Source organism: Culex pipiens, unplaced genomic scaffold (genome assembly GCF_016801865.2).
Source record: "Culex pipiens pallens isolate TS unplaced genomic scaffold, TS_CPP_V2 Cpp_Un0004, whole genome shotgun sequence".
Classification (NCBI taxonomy): Eukaryota; Metazoa; Arthropoda; class Insecta; order Diptera; family Culicidae; genus Culex; species Culex pipiens.
In genome coordinates this window covers 696,326-710,293 of record NW_026292821.1, presented here as the reverse complement: position 1 = coordinate 710,293, position 13,968 = coordinate 696,326, and the positions used below count along the sequence as shown (strand labels likewise).

The 13,968-nt window shown below is 40.7% G+C and overlaps 1 long non-coding RNA gene across 1 annotated transcript; it reads left to right on the top strand.

The window, feature by feature from the left end:
* Positions 1-2,246: 2,246 nt before the first annotated feature.
* Positions 2,247-9,065, top strand: LOC120430053 (uncharacterized). The gene is made up of 2 exons (XR_008212694.1): positions 2,247-4,497; positions 4,563-9,065. It is a non-coding gene; the product is annotated as an uncharacterized LOC120430053 (long non-coding RNA).
* Positions 9,066-13,968: the final 4,903 nt, after the last annotated feature.

Sequence of the window (13,968 nt, the reverse complement as noted above, 5' to 3'; positions counted from 1 at the left end):
ATGAAAATGTTATATAAATAGAGTTTGCGCAAAGCGCTAAATTTGTGATGTTTTTTTGAATTAAATAAACCAATTTAGTACAACGGTTACAAATTTTAATTGTTAAAATTTCTGGACACAGTCTCTCCGTGAAAAGCACCCAAAAAGGGAAAACTGGAAATTTGGTTTATTGGACCTTTAAAAAAAACACCAGAAATATTTCTTGACCTCCATTTTGGCCGCCACATTGAATCCAAAAATTCTAAATTATTTTATGGTTCTTCAGGGGTCATACTTAGGCTCTTCAATCAAAAATAAGACAACGAGATCTAAGGATTTTTGCTGTCCCTATACAGACTGTAGTCCCGATTCGCCCCAGATGACGGTAATTATTTCTGTGTAGCCCCTTAGAGCAGTCCGCTAGGAAATTGCTATTTTCGAAGGTTAATAACTTTTTAGCAAAAAACCCAAAAAATAAGGTGTCTTCGGGAAAGTTTTTCCAAATTTAAAGAAGATATTAGTTCTGAAAATTGGTAAGAACTGGATAGTTATTGCGCCTTCCATTGGTCAAAAACTGAAACAGCCCAAACTTGGTGGTCAGTGGTCAGAAAAAGCTCAAATTTTGGAACTTAGGCTAGTGATGGGTAAATTTTTGATTTCAGGGGTAGTAAGCCCAGATTTGGACCACCCTAACCAATGTAATGCTAAAACTACAAGATAAATGAGATGTTACTGAATGGAACAATGTTCAAATCTGCAGCTCAATTTTTAAATATTGGATCCATAATCTACAAAAACTGAGCCCGGCAATGGACAGGCAAATTACTTAGTTTGATCAATCAATTCTTGATTCTCTATCTTACAAATTATTTCTGGGAAGAGAACACACAATCATTGATTTGAGATTTTTTAAAGTAGTACAATTAAAAAAAAACGGAAAAATTTCGGGGGGGGGGGCTGTAGCCCGGTAGCCCCCCCTCCCTGGCTACGGGCCTGAACCAATTGTTAGTTATATTCAACTAACAAATTTTTTGATTTTCCTAAAACCAAAGCTGACAGTCGAGCACGTTCATTCGTGTTCGGGAAATCTGTTAGTTTTTTGCCTCTAGCATTTTCAACAAACAGGTTATTAAATTAATACTGAATTTTAGTGATTTTAACGGAATATTGGCAGTAACAAGTACGTTTTTGTTAAAATTTACGAAAGTAAAATCAACAATTTTTATTGTTAAAATTTCTGGGCACAGTCTCTCCGTGTACCACCGACAAATTACGACTTACCACCATCGAGAAATTACGATCGTAATTTGTAATACCATGTTATTGATTTTTTTTATTTAAACGGAATATTTAAAAAAAACCTAAGTTCAATTTTGTTAATGTGAAAAAATAACAAAATTGAAAAAAAAAACTTATTTCAAACAACTTTAAAAGACTTAAAAATATCAAACGCTTTAATTTTTTTTTTGTAATTTTTGAATTTTTTTCAATTTATTTCAATCCGGCCAGTAGAATCCGGCCGAGTAGAAGGTTGCCTTTGTCATGTGTACACTCAACCCCCGGTGGTTGGTCACTTTCCGTTTGACACTTTTTTAGTTTGTACCCCGTTGGTTGGTCAAAGTCAAACTAAAAAGTGACGAAATGTCACTTTTTACACTGCGCTTACGCACACTCTCAAAACAAACGTTTGGAAGTATATGTGAACTCCGTGTAAAAGGGGTGTCAAACTAAAAAGTGACCCCGTTCGTTTGACAACAGTTTGTGTCAAACCATCGGGGTTTGAGTGTATACGTGGTCGCCCGAAGTTTCGCATGGTGCCGCAGCTGTTCCGTCTGCGCCAGATCAACAACGCTACCTTCATCAAGCTGAGCAAGGCCACCAAAAACATGCTGGGCGTGTCTACCAACTCGAACCGTTACCGGGAATCCGCGCTGACCCACCTCAAGGTAGGCCAGATTCTTTCGGTGGTGATTTGGGAATGCTCACTAGTTTTCCGTTTTCATTTTGAATGATTTTGAAAAATGGCCCCACGGGAACCGGTATCCGGAACATCCGGGGTGGCCATACTATGACAGGATCTTGTCGAGGGTACTTGACAAGAGTTATAATACAAATATCTGGCTAATTTCAAGATGTTTGAAGTGACGCTTGACCATTTTGAATGATTTTGAAAAATGGCCCCACGGGAACCGGTATCCGGAATATCCGGGGTGGCCATACTTTGACAGGATTTTGTAGAGGGTACTTGACTAGAGTTATTATGCTAATATCAGGCTAATTTCATGATGTTTGAAGTGTCGCTTGACTATTTCGAGTGGTTCTGAAAAGTGGCCCCATGGGAACCGGTATCCGGAACATCCGGAGTGACCATATTTGGACAGGATCTTGTCGAGGACACTAGAAATAAGTTGTAGAGTAAATATATTTCTGATTCCACGATGTTTGAAGTGTCACTTGACCATTTTGAATGATTTTGAAAAATTGCCCCACGGGAACCGGTATCCGGAACATCCGGGGTGGCCATACTGTGAGCAGATTAGGTTTTTTGGCAACAATGATACTTTTTTTTATCATATTTGCTGTAAATATTGAGGATTACAATGATGTTTCAATCAGATTTATGACCAAGTTCTGCCTAGCTCCGAGAACTTCCAGAACCGGTATCCGGAACATCCGGTATTGGTTCTACGTGACCGGAAGTTGATCTGTGTGACTCAGAAGTGTTAAAAGAGCAAAATTGGTTGAAATTTATGGGTTTCCCAATTTTTTACAATAGATTATCCTCGATTTTTGACTCAGAGACAGCTAGTTTTGCCTCCCCTTAAAGGGGGAGGGGTCAGGGGGATGGGTCATCTCTTAAAAGATGGCGCAACTAATCCCCTTGATTTTGCAACTTGAAGCACTCAAATCGGTTGAAAACTGGCTGAGCTACATCGATTTTACTAAACATAAAACGTCCTGGGTCTTTACGGGTTAAATTATTACTGAATTTTGGTTGATTCAACTGAAAATTGCCCGTAACAAGTACGTTTTTGTTGAAATTTACGAAAGTAAAATCAACAATTTTAATTGTTAAAATTTCTGGGCACAGTCTCTCCGTGTGGTAAATTTGGTTCGATTTTTATTTATTGGAGGTCAAATATTGGTCGAATATAGTTGGATAGAGTCCCCAAGGCATATTCATAAGAAGTTTGAGTGATATCAACATGAATTTTTGAACAAATATCCCATAAAATCGAAAAATAATCTTCAAAAAAAAAAAAAGTTGCACTAGACCCCCCGACGAAATATTTCGGTATATACCGCAAAATGTCGGGAAAGAGCCCTTCTTTCACGGTGCCAAATATCAGACATACCGAATTTTTTATCATTAGTTTGTTCTAAAAAATACACCGTGACAACCTCTTACATTAAGTGAGGCAATCCTTAAAATCTAGAGTTTTTTTTGATTAGGTCCTATAAACATATGAAAGACAATGGTTTATTGGTCCTTTTCAAAAAAAACTCTGGAAATGTCCTCTCTCATTTGTACACGGAAACTAAAATCATGATTGAATTTGTATGCAAACTGCATATAAACGAACTTTAAATCAGCGTTATGAAATCTATGACACAGCCTTATGAACCTCATTTGACCACATATAATTAATAACAAACATCTCTATAGATTTTATATGCGAACTCCTCATAACCGAGCTTGTTTTCTGCTTATTACACAGTATTTTCCTGACAAATACAATCCATGAGCACCGCATATAAAATGTATGTTCACGATACTATAGATTTTTGCAGTATGCTTGTACACATAACACTTATGTGCAATGCTCACAACATTTATGGGTGGTTGCTTGAATGTGTGCATAATCCAAGCATAACCGTTCATTATTAAACAAGATGGCGATAAATTAAACAAACATAGTTTTGCTTGCGGTTTTTCTTTAATATAAATTGCAGTTTTGTTTTAAAAATAAAAGTTTTCCATAGTGAAAAAGGCTCGGAAAAAGGTACATTTGAAATCATTGAACATTTCAGCAAAGGTTTGCCAACTTTAATAATTGCTCGCATGGCAAGATTTGATATAATTTCCTCTTTCGTCCAGCATTTTCCAGCGTCCGGAAGCGCCGCACACAGTCCCGCTAACGCATGATGCTGGCAGAGACCGAGAAGCCGGGAGACCGGGAGAGCAACAGCCAGCAGAAGCGCTGAAGAAAGAGCAACAGGAAGTGGCCGCCGCAAACCCTCCTCCGTTCGTCCCACTTGCCCGCTTCCAGCTCGGCATCCACGCTCGGTGAGAAAAAGGTTAGCGAAGAAGATCAACATGTGCGCCACCATCAGCAAACCAACGTTCCGACCACCAACTCTTCCACCCCTGATACACCCACGTCGAGGAGACCATCGTGACGGACGACGATGACCGCGAAAGATCTGTTCAAAACGTCTCCCGGCCCACCCATCGGTTGTCCGCCGGCAAACGACATTCTGCCGGACTTGACAGGCTTTAGCTGGGCAGGATCACAGGTGAGTTTTGGAGTAGATGTTGAACTTCCTCAAAATAAACGTGCGTCGTTTTTGTGTCATTTCAGGTGCCGCCGAGAACGCCAAGTAAACGTTCCGGGGAGGAGTTTGTAGCGATTTGGAGAGGTTTGGATGGCTTGTTGGAGAGCTTGCCAGGACCGACTCCGAATATGGAGAAGCAGTTTCGGGCTAATCGAAAGAAAGTCAGCAACGATGCCGCTAAGATCCGGCCACGTGCAAAAAGAGGTTCCCGCAGTCGGACGTGATTGTTTGTAAGAGAATATTAATTAAAAAAAAAACATGTAAAATAAAACAAACGTTAGTTAGAAACACAACTTTGTGATAAATATTGAAAGAAAATTAAAACAGGAATTTTGCATTACTAATACAACATAAAAGTAAAATTCATTATTATTAAAAAGCAAATGAGAACTATAATAAGAATTATGAATTTTACACATACATGTTATAAGTTGGTGCATATTCAAATCTGTGTGCATTGCATATACCGTTCATGTGTCGTGCATATACATTTTATATGCGTAAGCATACTTCAAGTTCGTATCCATGTATGTATAGTGCTCATACAGTTTATATGCAAGGCACACGCCGTTTATGAGCAGAAGCATTCTGCAAAAATCTATATGTGAAACTAATAGCAACAATCATGATTTTAATTTCAGTGTACCTTATTTGACTCGTTGCTTTTTAATATTTGAGTGGAATTTTGTACAACATTCAATTCTTTGTCTTTTGTTCTCAATTTTATTATTATCTCTATACTGTCTACCTGAGTAATTTGATCTATTTTCAACGTAAACAATTTCAACTGCTTATTCTTCTCTAATTCATTATTTGATCTATAGCAACTGAATCCATTAACTGCATCTATCAACACTATGTCTCTATTAAGAAAATTAGCTAATGTCGACCACAATCTTTCATTAGGAAGTAGTTCTTCTTCATCTACATAATGCAATATTTTCTTTATATTGTGACCAACCACCTTGGTATGCCCACATCGTCTCATAAACCTTCCCTGAACACTCGGGTCATTTGAAGAGGTCGACCACTTAGAAGAGCTAGAGTTAGGGTAGATTTTCAACCAAGAAACGCAAAATAAGCACAACATTTGCAAATATAATAAATCTGCACCAATTCGTCAAACAACAGTCGTTTTGAATTTTAAATAGCTAGAAAAAAGTAATAGAATGGCACAAGAGATTTGCATCACACATCACATTAGGCATTGTTTTCAGTAGCGACAACTTGGCTACTCTTATCAACACCCACGAAACGCAGAGATGAACGCAACCTCGACTTCTGCGTGATCTTCGAGGGCACTTCGGAGTCTGGACGGGATCGACTCGTTCACTTGTGTGGAGGCTAGGACCGGCCGGCATGGCCAGTCCTTTACGGCTGTGATATTTCGATGATGTGTTCTGTTTGGATTCTGACTATAGACTGTCTTTTATTTTCTTGTAACTTACGTTTCTAGAGTCGGTTCTCTACCTGCTACCCGAGAACCGACTTCTAACCCTAAATGTCGGCGGGAGTCCTAATCCCACGGCGACGCTAGACGAACCGTAATAAAACTTTATTACGGTTACATCCTGCATTTCCAAGCCACATGCTCATGCGCATCGTCTACACGCATTAAGTGCGTGTAGCGAAGGACGATACAAAACAGAGACCCAACGGTCGTCCTGTTTAGCATGTAACTTGGGAATGTAGTGGTGGTGATTACCACATCACTCACCCCTATAAACAAAAAAAAAGTCTTTTACTTTTTTTTTACTTTGATACCAAATGTTGTTAAACGAATCTGTTCTGATTGTCTTCAAAAAGAAGAAGAAAGATAGAAAAGACTCAGAGCAAGCCTTGAACATAACTTGGCTCTGAAGTCCCCTCTCCCCCATGATTTTGGTTAAAAAAACTACAAATAATTGAGATCCGAAATCATTTTCTTTATCTGTACTGAGCCATTTGTTTATGAAGGTTTTGCCTCAACAAAATATCATTTAACATTTTAGGTCAGTTTTTTCTTGACTAGGACACCATCGTGCGAAAGCTCAGGGACCTTTTATTATAAGGTGTGTCTGCATTTTTGCCAGGATTTTACCTGATCGCACAACCCGCCTGTCGAATACTACTATCGTACATTGACGATTAGTTAAACAAAATAAGGACATTGGTCTTACGCATTTTCAGGCGAGATTTACTCGTCCATGATTTCATGCCATGCCTAATTATTAATGAAAAATTGATTTCGGGAAACAAAACAAAAAAAAAATGGTAAAACATAAAGTTGCTTTTAAAGTACAACCAGAACGATTACATTTGTAACAAGAATTTACTTGTGCTACTTGCTTCTAAATTTTCATATTTAATTGAAGACCAATGCAAGAATTGCTTTTTCTAACAATAACTTTTAACATCTAAATGCATTATTTTTTTGTTTTATACTGAACTATTCAAACATTGATGTGAACATAAAATACCTAAAATGCATAGAATTTCTTTTGCTTTTTTTTAGTCTTCGTAGTTTGTTTTAGAACTGCTACAAAAAATAACGCGGTTTTCATTTTGCCACAATTTTTGTTTCTTTTTTAAACTGCATTTTTCTTCGCTTAGGCGTTTCGAACCATTTATTTGTTTGTTAAGAATTTGGATTCAATAATTGATTTGATAATAAACAATGATTGCATTCTACTTGACGCTATTACGGTTGTCAAATTAACCAATGTTTAAATTTTTCGAAGCACTTTTTTTTACAATTGTAGCTAATACCTTCTCATTTTTTTAACACTTTATTTGATCATCCTATCTTTTTCTTGATAACAACTTTTTGACAAAAAAAAACGCATGTACTTTGAAAGTATAATTAGAACTGTTACAAATAATATGAAACTAAACGTTCTAGTTATAATTGTTAACGTATCTATTACGCACTGATTCTGAAGTTGTCCGTACTGACCAGTTTTTGATCGATGATTTGACGCCAGACGATGTTGTGATCTTTCTGCGATGATTAATTAGAGTTGCTGGTACTTAACTAGATGGTTGACCTGCTGCACGATCCTCTGACATTGTGCTTGGTCCAAGGCTGCCTCTTGATTTTATACATCATTCACTTGGTACGATCGCCGACGGTTGTAGCAACACGAACATCTCCTTGCTGGACTGCGACTTGTTTTTGCACGTAACGATCTTCTCTAAGCATCATTTTGGTTAATGCCAACACCAACATTTTTTTTTTTCACGAAACACGATTCCCAATTCAGATTTTCACTTCCGCCGAACAATGATGAAGAAAGCATACACTGTTTCTTTTGAATGCACTAATTGTTTAAATGTTTTCTAAATTGTTCATTTGTTTAACACATCTTCACTCAACAATAATGATTGTTTCCTGAACAGCCGTTGCCTCAGTTTTTTTTTTAGATTTTTCTCTTTGCGACTTTTAAAATCGCTTTTCACATTTACCGCTGCCACCAATGTGGAGGCTAGGACCGGCCGGCATGGCCAGTCCTTTACGGCTGTGATATTTCGATGATGTGTTCTGTTTGGATTCTGACTATAGACTGTCTTTTATTTTCTTGTAACTTACGTTTCTAGAGTCGGTTCTCTACCTGCTACCCGAGAACCGACTTCTAACCCTAAATGTCGGCGGGAGTCCTAATCCCACGGCGACGCTAGACGAACCGTAATAAAACTTTATTACGGTTACATCCTGCATTTCCAAGCCACATGCTCATGCGCATCGTCTACACGCATTAAGTGCGTGTAGCGAAGGACGATACAAAACAGAGACCCAACGGTCGTCCTGTTTAGCATGTAACTTGGGAATGTAGTGGTGGTGATTACCACACTTGCTTGAGCACCAGAAAGGAGTTCACACGCTCACGAAGATCTAACACCAGTGAGTAGAACCGCGATTTGAGAATCTCCCACGAGGTCGAGGAAGCCCCGAAAGCCACCGTCTACGGCTGAGGGATTGCGCGATCGTACGGCCATCCGTAACCTGGCCAAGTCCCGCGAGTTTAGTGTTCGACCAGCACGTTAATTACCCTGGATTGCCCCTTGGCAAGTGTTCCTGCTAGCCACGAGCTAAGCATCGCTGGGCTCCGTTACACATAGCCACCGCCACGAACCGCACCGGAGTGTGCCTGGACGTGCACGACAACCACGCACGGTCCATCGAACGTCCCGGATCGGCTACTACGGGTACGGAAGCGAGTACGAGAGACGCCGTGTCACGAGGTTCCGGACGGGAACGTGACTTCGGCGAAGACTACGGTGTTCCACGCCGGAACGCTGGAAGTCCTGCAACACGAGGAGGAGACGGCAGGCAACGAGAGGTCCCAGGTCGAGGACGGGGACGGAGCGTGGACGAGATCCGACCACCCACGCGTCGGGGGATGCACCAGATCCCGATGTCCACGAGCGACGCCGAGAGTAGCTGATCAGCGGGCCCATACACTGACACCACACAAGTAAGTCCGGTTAGGTAGCGTAGGGAGTAGGTTGTTAGGGCGGATTCTCAAATAAACGTGCCATGAAAACGTAGACGTGGTCTTTTCCCTCTTTGCTTTCAAATGAAGATTAACTGAGTGAGCCGACCCTGGGTGTTCTTGGGGGGTTTTGTGCGACTGAGCGGGTTGTAACAAAGGGAAAGTTACAATATTTTTAAGCAAAGCCCATGGTAATTCTTCAAATGCACAAGATTCTGGACTTATACCACTAACTTGATAACTTATAGCCCATAAGTAACTATATTTATGTCTAACCATTTGACGTACTTTAATCCTATAATTGGCAACCGTTCTCCAACTAAATCCATTCACTTTCGATCTATTCTCAGCGCTTCTATTACCATTCGACGTCTCCATGTCCAGCACCATTCTATCGTCATCATATTCACTTTGCAACCCATCACCCAAACTTAACCCTCCCCCCATTCCTTTCTCGTCCCCCCCTGCCGGATTCCACTGACCCCTACCAGTACCCTGTTTGCGATCACTTCCCCCTTCTGCCCGATTCGCAACCACCACCTCGCTGCGCTCCTCCTTTTCCACTCCTCCTTCCCACAGCTTTGAACCTTTTCCCTGCTGGGGCAACTTCTGTTCCAAAGCTGCACCAGGACCTGATGAACCACCTTCCACGTTTGCTTGTATCAGCTGTTGTCGATCCTTACGGGTCGATGTTTCATCCTCTTTCAACACACTACTGTAATGATTGATCCCATTGTAGTGGATCTCGATCACCGGTCCGCTCCCCTCTCCGATCACAACTGGTGCATAGTGCGGGTTGAGCACCTTCACTGTCCCTCCATACAGTCCTTGGATGGCCATGATCGATTCCGTGCTGGCCCATGTGTGGTCTTCACCTAGATCCTACAGTAGGCCCTCGAACTTTTCGTCGTCTGTGCCCAGGAAAGGATTTCCATCTTGATCCCTCCTCCCAGCAGCAATTTCCATCAGAATAATATGACGCATTTCGTCCGCATGCCGCCGGATGTAACGAACCACCATAGTTCTTAAGTTATGGGCACGTTGTCGGAAGTCCACATCAAAGATTCGTCTTCCTAAGTTTTAAAATTCAAAATATTGTTTTAAAATTCTTGCCCTTATGGATTTTCTTTTCAAATTTAAAAATATTTCCACTGACCAGTGATCTGCTGCAGAACGGCGTAGAAAAAACAATTTTCATCACCTGGAACATCCACGACTTTTACTCTCCCTCCCGGATACACTGCTACATTGGCCACTTCCATAATCTTGTCACTTGGAACTTGCTCCATAACGCATTCAATTTATGAACTTTCTTTGTTGTTTTTAATTTTTCAAACATCGATGTTGAGATGCAAATGACAAACAATACGCGCGCAATTTTTGACAGGAGCTTTCTAGCTACACACACATACACACACATTTAGGTAAGGGTGGGGTATATGAATAAAAATACCCAAAATCAAACTCGTTGGGAGGTATGGGGAGTGTAGATTTATTTAATTTAATTTTAAAGGCTTTAGCTTAAATGAATGCCAACATTTAAAATTTCTTTTATCCTTATCAACAATTGATAATCAATAAGAGTAACGGTAATCTAATTAGGACAATTTTAGCAAAATATCACAAACAGGCTAATGTGAAACTGTAAGCAAGGAGTGTATCCCGCTCACTCTCAAAGTTAACATCCATTGCCGTGATCAGGACACATACCTTGTCAATAAACCCACTGGCTCCTGTAGAATTTCAAAACAATTTAAACCACTCTTTCCTGTCAGATCAGAATAGATTTATATAAAGACGAGAAGAAAAATCCAATTGGATTTTTCCCTTGAAAAAGCTTTTGGTTTTCCCACTGAAAACCCACAACACCTCGTTTCAATCACTCCAACTCACCACTCTTGTCGGTCCTGTATCATCATCTCTGAGCAATTTCAACAATAATACAACTAACAGACTTACCCTTACTGTAAACTTTCAACCTTACGTGTCCGATTTTCACAACAATCCAATTTGAATTTGGAAATACGACGACCACTTCGTTTCCTTAGATGTGTCAAAACTTACAAAACGTAAACACCAAGCAAGAGCTGCGTTCGCGCACACCCCTTGAAGTTATCCCCTGACAATCAACACACTTATCGACACAATTATCGACAAAAAAAACATTTTTTTCTCCGGTCAAGAAGAAGAAGACACAATCGTTTACAGAAAACCGAGCTAAAATGCTTCAAATCACAATCAAAATCACCGAACTTCACTCTACTATGCTGAAGCACAGCCTAAAGTTTACTTTGATACCACACACGAGCTTGAGAATCACCAAAAACACCAGAAAAAACAAAAACCAAACGGAGCGTCGCGACAATCGACCGACTCGAACCACAGACAAGCAGACCTCCCTTCGATTGACACAGCTTTCAGTACTGTTAAATTGTATTGTTTACGTTACGAAATCTGCAAAAAAATCAAATCCAACGCAATTTTTTTTCCCAAAACCAGTAGACCAATCTTCTGGTTTATTTTGACACGAGCTACTACCGCCGGAAAAAACAGACGTCAGCGAAACAAAACGCTGATTCAGTGCCAGTAACCGCTGCACCAGCGAAAAAAAAACCACTGGACCTGCGCTTTGTATCCCCAAACCAGCAGAAGAATCTCCGATCCCCCAAGCAGCGAAAATGTTCACTAAACACGGGGTTGGGCACATGCTTCATCCGTAGCGCATTTGGAGCAACTCCGGTAAATTTACGTAAATACCGTAAATATCGAGGTAAATATGGATGCACATGATGCGCTGAAGTCACTGCATGATTTATATCAGTGTTCTGGCGAGACGTCACTTTTATAAAAGTGACGTTTTGCCAGTAAAAAAATCGAGCGTCTTTTTGACAGCTGCTTCTACGTGATTTAAGAAAAAAGCACTTTCTCTGGACTTTTTCACCGCAAGTTTCCCCACAAGAACCCGTGACTATCCAACGGCCAAGACCCATGAAAGATTTCGGATCGCCGTAGCAGTGGCTGTTGCTGGCCTAGCCGACGAGTTGCGAACCAACGGAACAGCTAGACGGCTGCCGGACGATCAAATTTAACCAGGACCAGAACAACCAGACAGCTTCCGGACCATCCAACGGCCCAGTGTCTTGCGAACCTTCGTGGTGAACCGACACTACACACAAAAAAATATTACGGTAATGACAAAAGTAACTTACTTTTGAATTAAATAGTTGATAAAATTTGCTGCATTAAAAGTTTTTTTCTTGTTTTGAAAATGAAAACTTTTACTGCTACAGTTTTTGAAAATCTCATTGCTCACTGATTTAAAAGTTTTTACTTTTAATTCGACTGTAAATTTTTTTTCATTTTGACGTTCTCGTGTAACCGTGTACGCCTAAGTCGCAAATGTAAACAAACACTTTGGTGGGTCCGGTGGTACTGGTGAGTATAGGACGCAAAGCAAAGCCAACCGCGGCAGCAGCCAGGACTCGGACGCGGAAACCTTCGTGAGCCAAACAGCAGCAGCGGAACGCCTTCGAAGGATGGTGGTGCAGGAGTGGGACGAGGTCGAGTGCTCGAAAAGGACAAGGCCAGCTTCCTGCAGGAACTGCAAGCTGTTCCGGGACCGGAATGGGTAAAGGAAGCTTGGGTGCTTTGTGGGGTTTGTGATTAATTTTGTTTGTTTTTGTAGGATGGAAGGTAAGAATGTGGATTCGCACCGGTTGTATTCGGTGTTGGTGGCCCGGGATTGGAGGTTGAAGGTCAATTCCCGCGAGGACTGGGGCGATATTATCGAGAAGATGGCGCTGCCGCAGCGTTGCATGAACAACGAGTTTGCGTTGAAGAAGATTAACGTCTGGTTTTTGGACAAGTACGAGAAAGTTAATTTTCACGGTGAGTTGACGGATCCGACGAAGAGGAGGACGACTAGCGGCATAATCGGAGGTGGTCAGCGCAGATGTTGCACGGTTGCAGGCGGTTTACAACACCGGTGAGTATTGAGAATGTGTGCAGTGGTTAGCCAACTTCACTTACTTCCATCTCTTTTAGCAACTTCCCGCCCAGCCGAATGAATCTGGACAGTGAGCCAAAAAAAAATCTATGTCATTCTCGAAGTAGGATTACGTGCTCAAAACGAACTCCGTACCGAGGGCCTCATCAAATCCATGTTCCGGATGCGCTTCCAGGATCCAGAACTCCCCGTTCAGGCACTTTACTTTCCAGCCGGGAAACGTCGACCACCCTTCCCGAATCAATGGCCAACTCCTCCAAGACTGTCCTGATTGAGGCCGGAAACGTGACCATCGTGTTACACTGCTGTCGCGCGTTGAAGCCTCCATCCGGAACCGTCCAGCCTGGGGTATTCGGAAGTGACCGGTGGCGTACCGTATGAAGCAGAAGCTAGTGAAGAAGCGTTAAATACAAAAAAAGTGTTTTCCTAACATACTAATTAATTTTTTTTAATAAATGTAAAAAAACCAAGCACTTTTTTCTGAAATTATCCCTGTAGTGCTAAATGTTCAGTATTCTTGCCATAAAAGGTTTCTTTTCCAATTAAAAGTAAAATACTTTTACCAATACAACGATTTTGTTCCATAAATGTATGGTAGTATCAAAAACTTTCCAACTTTTAAATTGAAAAGTTTGAACTTTCTACGAATATTCACCAACGCGAACTTTCAATCCAACGAACGATCTTTTTAAATTTAGAGTAATTTTTCTTTGTGTGTAGAGCTGCGGTATTTTTTACTACCTAAGCTCAGAGTTATTTCAAACAAAATTCACAGTCTTTTTAAAGACTACCTGAGTTACTTTCCAAAATTCTAAACAGTCTTTTCAAGACTAACCCCACCTGAAATTTTGTTGTATTTTACAAACGAAGCCATCTTTTTAAGAGAACTTTGCTTGCAAAATGCGTCAAAACAAAGGTAAACGCAAATCTTCTGAAGATTTGGTCGTTACGTCG